This window comes from Melanotaenia boesemani, chromosome 6, assembly GCF_017639745.1.
Source record: "Melanotaenia boesemani isolate fMelBoe1 chromosome 6, fMelBoe1.pri, whole genome shotgun sequence".
Classification (NCBI taxonomy): Eukaryota; Metazoa; Chordata; class Actinopteri; order Atheriniformes; family Melanotaeniidae; genus Melanotaenia; species Melanotaenia boesemani.
Window position 1 is genome coordinate 13,022,292 of NC_055687.1, and position 13,525 is coordinate 13,035,816.

Below are 13,525 nucleotides of genomic sequence, written 5' to 3' on the forward strand. Positions count from 1 at the left end.
TTTTTCAGTCATCACAATATATCAAACCACACGTTGGTTTGCAGTCAACACTTTAAGGCAGACATGGGTCAGCATAGCTCCTGAGTTACACTAAGTAACATCGCTTTTTTTCTTTTTTTTTTCTTTTGGCACCGCTAATGATTGGTTGGTGCGCTAGGGGGAGGGCACTGAGCAGTGTCCTGGAAAAGGGCACATGTTTTGTGATTTTTGCCAAAAAGTTCACAATCACAATTTAGAGACCACTGGGAACATTTAAAATAGGTCCAAATAAACATTGGAGTGGGTCTTTAAGCTCTGGTTTCTTCTTAAAACTGTTGATAGCCATAATGTCTGCTAGCATAGTGCAAGTCAGTTACTCATCCATGTGGAAACACAGAAAAATCTTAATAGACATACATATACCGTTACACTCCAAGTATCGTTGTTTATGTGTGTGTGTGTGTGTGTGTATATATATATACATATATATATATTTATATATCTTATATATATATATATATATATATATATATATATATATATATATATATATATATATATATATATATATATATATATATTTATATATATTTGTTTTTTTCATGTACGTACACGGAGAAGGAGAAGTCTGCAAACATGTTTGACTTTGATGCTGCACAGATGAAGACAATGTCTTGATTTTTCCAGACACAGCTGGCTCCCTTTCAATAACAAATCTTTACAGAATCGAACATCAATCCTTGGAAAGAATGGTCAAATAAAATCGTTTTGGGACTTATTGATGGCTCTTTTGTCCCTCTGTGCAAGATACAACAAGGTTCTGGCTGTGACTGCCAGATGAGCGTCTGAGAATCATTAGCAAAGCTGATTTGATTTACGTTCTGTGTAGATGGGGCCACCCAAATGATCTGCCTCGCTATGGCCATCATCAATCACCGCCAACCAGAGGGCACAGCAGGCACGCATGGGAAGGAGAGCGGGATGGCACACTAAAAAACCTACAGGGTTGTGTGTATATGCTGGCACATGTGTACAGACTACATAAATATATACTGAGTAAACGTTTCTGTGTTTGTGAGTTTGTGTATGTATGTATGTATGTATGTGATTGTTTTGTGTTCTCCTATCATAAATCTGGTTCTTTAATATAATTTCCCAGGTTCATTTGTGTATTGCAAGCCTGAAGTTGACCTCCTCACCATGCTTCATCAACAAATTTTTAAAATTTCCTTTATACAATTATCTAAGCTACAGTTATATCAGGGCAGCTCAGTTGTAAACAGCTAGTTTGAATAGACTAGATTTCAGTGTTGTACACTGGTCTTAAGGGCAAATAAGTTGAGCTATCACATCAGTGCACTGATAAACTCTGGCAGACCTGTGCTTGTTCTGCAACAAGTCTGTATTATCTTAGATAAATATATCATTTGTTGTGCAAATTCTTAATTTGGCTCTGCACAATTTGAAGTAGGGTTTTAACTGACTGCTGCACATGCTGACTGAGGCAAAATGTGGCTGCGGTTGTGATGATAGACATGGTTGTGCTGGTTGTACTGAATTTACTGAAGCACTAAACTACTATGCGTTGTTAGTGAGATAACTATTGTATCTCATAGAGTGCTTTCTGGGTTCAAATCCCAAACTGCTTAACAGGACACTCTTGGCCAAAGATGAAAAGAGCCATACAGAGAAAAGTTCTAACAGCTTAGCTACCACAGCCACGGCCAGGCAGAGCAGTTGCCCTCAGTGTTAGTGCATGTAGAACACAGGGGCTTTGGTCTTTTAAAAAGAGAAAAAGGCAATAAATAAATCTTGTTCATGTCTTTTTTGTCTGTACTATCTGAAGAACTAATTGTCTAAACGTGTGGATCTTGTAAATGCAAATGGTAAATGGAAGGAAATGTAAATGCAAGGGATTTCACACTGTAAACATGTAAACATTTCTGGGAAAACCTGTGTTCCACTTTGGGGTCTTTGTAGACAGCAGGTTGTACCTCTGCTCCTGCCCAGAATAATGCTGTTGTTGTTAAACTGAGAAATATAACCAGTGAGGGATGAGAGGACAAAACACATTTGTGCCCAGTATATTGACACAGTGCACATTTAATTAAATTAGATCTAATTATATTGAATCACAGAGACTTTCTAAAGGTGGTTTTGGATGTTTATGCAGCAGGTCTAATGGATACCAACTCCATATTTTAAATTCTGTCCAGCAAGTCAAATTATTTTTTTTCCCAACCTGATTGTTTCTGGCCCAAGGCAAATGAATTGCTGAAATCCCCATGCTGTTCATGAGGTCTTGAAATCACAGTCAAATGTAGTGCTGCTGCTCCGGCTTAATCAAAAAATTCTGGTCGCTGATCAAACTTTCTACTTACAGAACATTTTTTCCCATTGCTCCTAGTGTGTGTGTGTGAGTTTGTTTATTTACATGTGTACAGTTATCCATGTGCCTGACAGAGTTAAAGTGTGAGCCTGTTGAGAATGGGGTGGATTTCCATTTTGGAGGTTAATGATTGACAGCCAACTTCAGCTTTCCTGGGAGTTGTTGTTGGCAAAATTCCACGGTGCTGTGTTCACTTACAGAGAGTTGGCACAGGTTCCACTTCACAGTAGCACACAGTCCACATGCTATCGCTCTGTTGCATCAGCAATAATCTATGAAAGCCAGCGGAGACAGGAAAATAGAGCAACGTTTTGTAAATCAAAATGCCTTTATCCAGGCCTCCTCCCACTGTAAACACTTCCATGCTTAAACATAATGCTGCTTGTATTATTGGAACATGCATTTAAATATCTCCCTGTGTTATGCTACACTGTAACAAATTACTGTAAAAATACTGGATATTTTTAACAGTAGTATACTGTTCTCCATTAATACAGTTGAATACTGTAATTTCTGACGTCTTTAAGAGACAAAATATTAACGGCAAGCTTCTGGAAACTATTACAGTACAGAGCAGTATTTTTATTTTTTTTTTTTACAGCAAGCCACCATAATCCTACAGTATAATATAGTATTTCTTTTCTTTTTCGGTTGAGACATGTTCTTTGGTCCGTTCAGTTAGACATCTGAACAAAATTAGAAAGTTAAGTGAATTTAAAATAGGTCTACACATCAGTGTGTTTATTCAAGATTGAGGAAACACTAACAAGAAGAGAGGAATTACGTTTAATCCGGATTGTTAAACTGAGAGCACCAAGCTGGACGGAACACTTCACGTGACACGCTTTCCCTCTTCTCATCAAGTGAGCAGCGTTCCGTCATCAACCCTCCTCCCAAGGCTTTGTTAAAAAGGTAAATATCATCTTGCTAAAGTGAGAATACGATATTATGTGATTTTTTTGTTGGATTAGCATTTACCTGTTGTAAGCTAGCATGCTATTCACTCTTTTAGCAACTGCGGATAAAAGTTAAACTTTCTGTTGAAGCACGTTGCTAGCTTGAGCTGGTCGGTCATTCTTTGTGATTGCTACAAGGTTCAATTTTACAATTTGTTGCGGTATTCTACATGTAAAACGATTTAAAGGAGTTTATAGGGAGACACCGTTATAAAGGTTGATGCAAAAAGCTTAAGGCAGCTTCAAAGTGGACTTAGTGTAATATAGCTAACGGTTAACAAGTTGTTGGGGAATGACTTTTTTCTTGAAAGAGCATTTTAAATATTAAGTGTAAGTGAAATAATTTTTTTGTGAAGGTCTGTAGGGTAAACGATAACATGATAACTTGTAATATATGTGGTAAGGCCTGCAGGAACACATTTGCTCATGTCAGGCACATGCGGATTCATAGTTGTCTGCCCAGTGCATCTTTCACGTGTGGTTTCCCTCAGTGCACAAGAACTTTTTCAAAGTTTTCAGCCTTTCGCTCTCACACTCACCGCCATAAATATGTAAAGAATGTAACTAAACTGGATAATGCAGGAGATTTAACATGTCATGTGGACTTCTGTAGTACAAAGTGTGATGATATCAGGGGTCTCCTCTTGCACCTGAAAAGCCATATTACTGGTGGCAAGACAGTTCCCTGCCCTTTCAGACAATGTGACAAAAAATTTACAGTTAAATCAACATTCACATCACATGTCTCCAGAAAGCATAAAAATTACACTGAAAATATTCTAGATGACTCCATAGCAACTACAAGCAGCATCAGTAATCAGAATGATGAGGGCTGTGATACACTGGTTGAGAATCCTAGTCAGTCCAGTGATGAAGACATGGAGGTCTACCCTGAAAAAGCAGATGAAAGTGAATTTGTCAGACATTTGGCCTTGTTTTATTTGAAACTACAAGCAAAATTGCTCCTTCCATCCTCCACAATTCAAACAATAATTGAGCATTATCAGGAAATACATGACATCAATCAGTCTCACCTGCTTTCCAAGCTTAATGATAAGTTGACATCACTTGGACTTTCTGAAGCTGACATAAACACTGTCATAGATACACTGAAACACGAGGATCTCCACAGGGCTAGCAATACCCATACACTGAAAACTGACCATAAAAGAAAATCTTTTTTCAAAAGTAACTTAAATTATGTGGAGCCAGTGCCGATTTATTTTGGCCAGAATGAGTCAGGCAGAGAATGTTTTGGACAATATGTACCTGTGAAAAACACTATTGAGTCTCTTTTGACCTCAGAGTCAGTAAGGGAGCAAATGCAGCAGGCAAAAACCATAAACCAACCTGATACAATTTTACAGGATGTGTGGGATGGTACAAACATTAAAAAGAACTTGCTGCTTGATCACACTGCTCTGGGTGTAATCCTGTATCAGGACTCTTTTGAAGTTGTAAACCCCCTTGGGTCCGGGAGGAAAAAAACACAAGATTTTAGCTGTATATCTGACCCTTGCAAATATTTTTCCCCACCACAGATCAAATATTGATCACATGCAACTTGTGCTACTTTGTAGAGAGCAAGACTATAAATATTTTGGACAGGATCTAGTGTTTGGCTCTCTTGTGAAAGACTTGAAGGAACTTGAGCTGAATGGCGTCACTCTGCCGGATGGCCAGCTCTACAAAGGAACCTTGTGTGCTATAGCAGGAGACAATTTGGGTTCACACAACATTGGGGGCTTCACTGAAAATTTTAGCAAGAGCTCACATTTTTGCAGATATTGTGAGATTGATCGGGAAGCATTTCAGGCAGATCCTCTGGCTAAGGGCCCTGACCGCACACCACAATCATATCATGAAAACACTGAGGCTGCGAGTCATAATGTGGAAGCAAGGGGCTGTTTTGGTGTTAAATTTGACTCAGTTTTCAATCAACTGGCATATTTTCATGTTTGTCAGCCTGGATTACCTCCGTGTATTGGCCATGACCTTTTTGAGGGCATTGTCTCTGCAGATTTAGCATTGTATCTCAACTACCTGGTTTCAAAGGAAAAAGAGTTTACTTATGTTGAACTAAATCGGCGTATAAACCAGTTTAAATATCTAGGTAATGATGCCAACAACAAACCTTGTGAGGTGAACCCTGGGGTTGGAAAGCTCTCTGGACATGCAGTTCAGAATTGGTGTTTCCTTAGATTGTTACCATTATTAATTGGTGATAAAATAAAAAGCCCTGGAGAGAGTGAGGTATGGCAACTTATTTTGCAGCTGAGGGAGATCGTGGAGCTGGTATGTGCTCCAACCATTTCCACAGGACAGGTCGCATATTTAAGAGTTCTGATCGATGAATATTTGCACATCAGAAGGCAGACTTTTGCGGATCATCCACTCAAGCCTAAGCATCACTATCTCAATCATTATCCAGAACTTATTGTTCAGTTTGGGCCACTCATCCGTCTATGGACACTAAGATTTGAGAGTAAGCACACTTATTTCAAGCAGTGTGCAAGAAGGTTGCACAACTTTAAAAACCTCTGTGGAACCCTTGCCGAAAGACATCAGCTTTTGCAGTCTTTTCTAAGTGCTGGAACACTGTTTCAATCATCTGTTGTGATACAGAAGGGAACTGAATTTATTGTGGGAGACTACAATGATAAGATCAGACAGTCAGTTGCTCATCTTAATTTTGATCCTCTGAATACCCTCATCAGCCATGATGTGACCGTAAAAGGGACAACATATAAGAGCAACATGCTTGTTGTTATAGGTCATAATGATGATGGCCTTGTAGTGGGAAAAATCAAAAAGGCTGTCATTCATAAGAATTCAGAAGTGTACTTCATCACTGAGGTATATCAGGCTGTTCGTCAACCAGAGATTAATGCTTACCTTACGTCACCAATGCAAGAGACCTTCTACTGTGTCAATCAAGCAGAGCTCCTTGATCACTACCCACTGCCTGAGTATTCAGTTTGTGGTATGTTGTTGCTAATTCTTCATCATTCTATTCCAACATTTTAGATCCATGTCATCCATCAGTGATGAAATAAAGGTCATCATCCTCAAGACGTTGCCTAATTTGTCTGAGGATACTCAAAAACAGATCATCACAGCACTTGAGATCTCAGGTGTAGAATCAACAGAGGACCTCAAATATGTGCAGCAAGATGAAATCAGAGATCTCTTGCCTGTTGTCCAGCAAAGGAAACTTCTTGAGGCATTCAAAATGCGTAAGTATTATCAATTATAGTTTTTTTCCTGTCCAGTTAAAGCTGCAGTACTTGGTCAAAAACATGACAGTTTACACTCAGCTGACATGGAGTAAACAAAGAATGAAGTAGTGATTTGTGCTTTTCAAAACTATACACAATCCTACCAAAGTCAATTTCTATTATTATACTGTAGTTTTAACTCTGTGCTAAACAATATATTGAATCAGCATACATATTCACAATCTCTATTGTTTAATAATTGTTTGCATGCATATCTGAAAAATATTTTGAAATTGTGATGTTTTATTTCCATGTGTTCTAGAATCTACTACAGTCACACTCGATCTACAAATCTTGCCAGATGACTCAACAAGTCCTACTTCAATCTGTTGTCCAATACCTCACTCTTCACCTTCACTGTCCAGCATTCCATCCCTGTCAAGCTCTCCAGAACCATCAAGTCCAAGTACCCCACACATGCTAAGACAATCATCCAACAAATCCAGTAAGTGGCATGAAACCTTTGAAATACCATGGGATAAAATGCCAGAGGAAGTTCAGTCAGCCATTTCCAACGGCAAGAGACCTGCTCCTGACAAGCGACGCCAGATGATACGAATTCTTGTGGATGAAATGAGAAAACATGAGGTTAACCCAACACGCAGCGAATGTCTTCCCATCTGCCAAAACATTGTTAAGCAGTACCCCAGTAGTTTTGCTGATATGACAAAAGGAGGTGTCATCATTGCTGGTGGTTTTGCATCACTCCTTTCGCAAGTGAAAACACGAATCGAGAATGTAAACCGGGCAGGGACAATGAAACGACACAGAATATCAAGACGGTCTGGACAACTGCAGAGGCCAACTGATTCTTACGGATGTACACAATTTCAGCCGGACCCTCCACCTGAAGAAACCAGTGAGACAGTGGAGCAGAAGCGTCAACAAATGGTAAACATCTACAGACAGGAAGGAATTCAAGGTAGTCAGAGGGCAGAAGTTATAAACCTCATGAAAACAACATTCTGTCTCCAGCGTAACCATATCAATCAGACTCCAACATCTTCCATTGAAGATTTAAGAATCCTATGGCCCTACCTTTTTACCCCAAGAGGTATATACAGTCACTTTGAGTTACTAACTGACATCAGCATTTTACATGCCTTGGAGCTATCCATTGAAGAATCTGGACAGGGAATGGACAAGTATTTAAGGACAAAACTAAAGAACAAAGATGTACAGTCTGAAGATGGGGAGTTGACTCAAAACATCATCCAAATGCTGATGGCCTACTTCAATGAAAGAACAGAGGGACTGGTACTCTTTGCTGATGTAAGTTTTGTTTAGCATTATTCCTCCTGTCTACCATGACTGTACATGGAATTCCATTCTTAATTTGAATACTGTTCATGTTTTACAGATGTCTGCCACTGCAGCTGATGTAGAGCGAACCCTGACCCTCCCAACCACTCCACGACTGATTCTACTGGGTAAGTATCATAACAGCATTACATGGAATATAGAACAAATTGAGTGTAACGGTGTAACTTTTTATGTTCTGTCTTTAATGTGTTATCCTGCAAAATACACAGACATTGCAATGAATATACTGAACACATTTATGTCCTAATTTCCTCTTAGCACCACAGTTCAATCGCGTTGCTGGGATTATTGACCTAAAACACTAGTGAAACAACAAAAAAGAACTCCAAGTTGGACAAAATAGACAAAATAGTAATGTTAAAAGTAAAAAACTATATATATTATGTTACTTTTTCTTTAAACTTCTTGTCCAGGGCTCTTACACCCATATTTCTTTTCCATGATTGTTGTCTGCATCAGTTGCTGGTGATGGAGTCACATTGGGCCACTGGATGATCAGCATTGAAAGCCAGGTCATTTGTGAAGGCACCCAAAAAACCTTCATCTCAGGGCTTGCTGCAGTTTTCGCAACATTCTACGTGTTCAACCTGGAATACCAAGAAGAAGCTGCAAGGACCCTGGAGTTTGTGCAAAGGTAAATTTTGTGTCAGAAATATTGTTTGAATGTGTTACCCCTCTTCCCAGCTCTTGTTTAGGAATATTGAATTGTTATTTAATATAAGCCATGCTTATATATTCATTGTACAATTACAACATTTCTAAAGAAATTTTGAATGCTGCTAATGCAGCCACCCACGCCCGAGAGCGGCAGCCATGTTGGAGCACCTACATTAATGAGTGTGAGGGAAGGGCAGCTGAAAAAAGCATTTACTTGTAAAAGACACCTGCAATAAGACTGCTGGAGCGTGTGTGTGTCAGAGAGGGATCATAAGAGAGACACACTGAGTCAGACAGAGAGACACACACAGAGTTAGACAGAAACATGCACACTGAGTCAGACAGATACACACCGAGTTAGACAGAAACACACTGAGTTAGACAGAAACACACTGAGTCAGACAGACACACACTGAGTCAGACAGACACACACTGAGTCAGACAGACACACACTGAGTCAGACAGACACACACTGTGTCAGACAGAAACACACTGAGTTAGACAGAAACACACTGAGTTAGACAGAAACACACTGAGTCAGACAGAAACACACTGAGTCAGACAGACACACACTGTGTCAGACAGAAACACACTGAGTCAGACAGATACACACCGAGTTAGACAGAAACACACTGAGTTAGACAGAAACACACTGAGTCAGACAGACACACACTGAGTTAGACAGACACACACTGTGTCAGACAGAAACACACTGAGTTAGACAGAAACACACTGAGTCAGACAGACACACACTGAGTTAGACAGACACACACTGAGTTAGACAGACACACACTGAGTTAGACAGAAACACACTGAGTTAGACAGACACACACTGAGCTAGACAGAAACACACTGTGTCAGACAGAAACACACTGTGTCAGACAGAAACACACTGAGTTAGACAGAAACACACTGAGTTAGACAGACACACACTGAGTTAGACAGAAACACACTGAGTTAGACAGAAACACACTGAGTCAGACAGACACACACTGAGTCAGACAGACACACACTGTGTCAGACAGAAACACACTGAGTTAGACAGAAACACACTGAGTTAGACAGAAACACACTGAGTCAGACAGAAACACACTGAGTCAGACAGACACACACTGTGTCAGACAGAAACACACTGAGTTAGACAGACACACACTGAGTTAGACAGACACACACTGAGTTAGACAGAAACACACTGAGTTAGACAGACACACACTGAGTTAGACAGAAACACACTGTGTCAGACAGAAACACACTGAGTTAGACAGAAACACACTGAGTTAGACAGACACACACTGAGTTAGACAGAAACACACTGAGTTAGACAGAAACACACTGAGTCAGACAGACACACACTGTGTCAGACAGAAACACACTGAGTTAGACAGAAACACACTGAGTTAGACAGACACACACTGAGTTAGACAGACACACACTGTCAGACAGAAACACACTGAGTTAGACAGAAACACACTGAGTTAGACAGAAACACACTGAGTTAGACAGACACACACTGTGTCAGACAGAAACACACTGAGTTAGACAGACACACACTGTGTCAGACAGAAACACACTGAGTTAGACAGAAACACACTGAGTTAGACAGACACACACTGTGTCAGACAGAAACACACTGAGTTAGACAGAAACACACTGAGTTAGACAGACACACACTGTGTCAGACAGAAACACACTGTGAGACAGAAACACACTGAGTTAGACAGACACACACTGAGTTAGACAGACACACACTGAGTTAGACAGACACACACTGAGTTAGACAGACACACACTGAGTCAGACAGACACACACTGAGTTAAACAGACACACACTGTGTCAGACAGACACACACTGAGTTAAACAGACACACACTGAGTTAGACAGAAACACACTGAGTCAGACAGACACACACTGAGTTAGACAGACACACACTGTGTCAGACAGACACACACTGAGTTAAACAGACACACACTGAGTTAAACAGACACACACTGAGTTAAACAGACACACACTGAGTTAAACAGACACACACAGAGTCAGACAGGGAGAGAGACAAATCGGAAGCTAACTGAGACAACTGTAAAGTTCCAAAAGGAAGTCAAACCATAGCCTGCTTCCTTTTGGAACCCATCTTAAGGATGGGGCTGGTCAGACTGACCATGTCAGTCTGTGTGATGCTCTTATTGAGCAATGTGTCCTTCTCTAACAGCCTTTCTTAAGTTGACCTGAAATACAGTCTTCAAAAAGTAGATACATTTTGAACTTTGAAGAACTAAATTCTTAGAAATCACTGCCAACAAATTTCCCAAATATGACATGTTTCCTAATGCCTCAAATTAGTTAAATAAATTCTGTTTTAATTGTAGCAGCTGATCTATTGTAATCCTCAATCATGAATGTTTTCTTATTTCTCACTGATAGTTTTTAAAAAAAAATCAAATTTTCATCCTCTCATCATTTTGAGTCACTGAGGTGATTATCATATAAATGCATCTTAATTCTTTTTTCAGTTAATGTGAAAGGGTTCCATATGAAATTATTTTTAGTTACCACACCTAATATCTTATATAATTTCTCTATTATTTCATTTTAGGCGCCTCATTGGGATCAATCCCGAAAGGGGAGGAAAGACCAGCCAGGGAAAAGTGGTGTCAAAGAGGACGGGGAAGCTGGTCCACAAAAAGGCAACAACGGTGAATCCCCATGTGGCCACTCTCCTAAAAAATTTGATGGACTTTGAGTGGGGGTTTATTTAGTTCAAACTGTCTCAGGTGCCCATGGTCAATTTTTTTACTCACAGTTGTTGAAAACCTGTTTATGTTTAGTTTTTATTGTTGTGAAATGTGTGTAATGAAGTTAGCTTTTACTTTGTTCTTAGCTGCTATGCAGTGACTTTAACTGAACTGTTTCAATGTTTCGGTGAACGGAGGAAGGAAGAGGAAAAAATAACAAGCAGTAAAGTGAAGAGGATTTGAATTGGCTGATGATTTCTATTCTGTTTGCAAACAGTCAAACCAGCCTCGATCAATTTTGACCCAGTAGGACAACACAAAGTTTAATAAATGTAATGTGATCTAAATCCCATGTCATAGTTCAAGAAAAAATATGACAGTCAAGTAATGATGCTTGTGGATTTTATGGATACTACAAAAGTTCAGTTTTAATAAATATCAATGTTGTGAGGCCATCTCTTGTCTGAGCTCTTTCTTATGGCTGTTTTAATTTATTAGTAGTATAGTTTTACTTTTCACTTTAAAGATAACATTTTGTAGGATTTTGATATAGTTTTACAGTAATAAGTTGTTAATGGAGAATACTGTAAGAACTGTAAAATAACAGTATAATGGCAAAGAACTGACAGTATAATACTGTAATGTTTGTTTTATGTACAGCACAGTACTGTAATGTTTTTACAGTAATATACTGTTGCTGTAGATTACAGTAGGTATACTGTAGATTAACAGTTTCAAGCTGGCAACTCTAGCTGCCAGTAGTTAACTGTAATTTAACAGGAAAATTTGTTACAGTGTAATAAAAAACATTAATTCTTTCAAGTGTTGGTCTGTTTACAATTTTATAATATTTAGAATCTGGAATCCATTTGATTAAGGTTATGGGAATATACAATTAGATATATAGTCTCAAATGTTCAGTTTGTGTCTCAAATATTGAAAATTTTCTTTTTTCTTATTCACTGGAGAAACAGCAAAGACTCAAACACAGAATACTGAATACTGTAAAATAACGACAACACACACTCATACTGTGAATTATATTTGAGACATGCATATTATAGACCTGGAAATGGAGAGTTATGTAAGTACATGCACATGTTAGTGTCTGTGTGTGCATGGAGGGGGTGAAGGCCAAATTAGCCAGGTTGTATAAGCAATTATTGGGGCACGCTCTGTACCTAAGCATCCTAATAGGTATGTAGAGAAGGCATTATTCAATTAGAGTGGTGGTTTGCTGTAGCGAGTAGCAGAGCAGTGGTGACAGCGCCGGTGTCTTCTCCTTATGAAACAACCTATTTAAGCTAAATCAACTCCCACTTAAGAGCTGCGGTAATAAGCGTGCGGCGATGCTCGCCGGCCCGCGGGGGCCCATCCGTCATGCTGTAATACAGAATCAGAATGAGTGATAACACCTAGTGCTGCTACAGAGCCTTAGCTGCTGCCGTTGGAGAGGCTCTCGAACACACACAAGATAACATAGACACCTACACACACACTTATACACACATTGCTAGAAGCAGCAATACTGCTGGATGGCTCTGCTCATTTTCCTTCTACACATCCACCTCCTGCTTTTGCATATGTGAAAAGAAATTGTGTTTCTATGGATCTTCAAGTATGAGTTTCTTTTTTCTTTCTCTCTTTTTTGTTTTTGTTTTGACTTTTTAACCACTGTCTAATGTGAGCCAGTTATCCTGTCTGTTGGTCTAGTTTGTGAGGAAATGCGTCCTTTAGTGTTTCTGTTGATTTAAAATAATTTACATAAATATATCCGTACATTTTTAATGTTATGTTTTGGATTCATCAGTTAGTTTTTAGAGCCCAAAGACAAATCAATTCAAAATTCCCAAATTTCCACATTGTTAAAAAGTAAATATAAACACTGTAGAATGTTTTATATTTTGCTAAATAGAAGATGTGTTGAACCAATCTGATTTATTGTGATATCTTATTGTGAATTAACTAATGTACTTGTCCAACTTACATCATCACTGTCTTTGTACAAGTCCTCAACACTAGTTGTTAATAAGTAGTGAGGTAAGCCTAATTTCCGGTTTACGTTAAAAACGTAGCTTCTGTCTGTCTTCCTACATTCTAACTTGCATATTTCAGTCCCTTTTTATTTTTCTATTTTAGAGAACTTGAGCCCAGACAGAGGAAATGGAGCAGTACCACCAGAAACTGCTGGGGGCAGTGTTATGCAGTGTGACC

The 13,525-nt window shown here is 39.0% G+C and overlaps 1 long non-coding RNA gene across 1 annotated transcript; it reads left to right on the plus strand.

Annotated features, from left to right (window-relative positions):
• The first annotated feature begins 8,443 nt into the window (after positions 1–8,443).
• Positions 8,444–11,762, plus strand: LOC121641044. Its single transcript, XR_006010639.1, has 2 exons — positions 8,444–8,559; positions 11,173–11,762. It is a non-coding gene; the product is annotated as an uncharacterized LOC121641044 (long non-coding RNA).
• Positions 11,763–13,525: the final 1,763 nt, after the last annotated feature.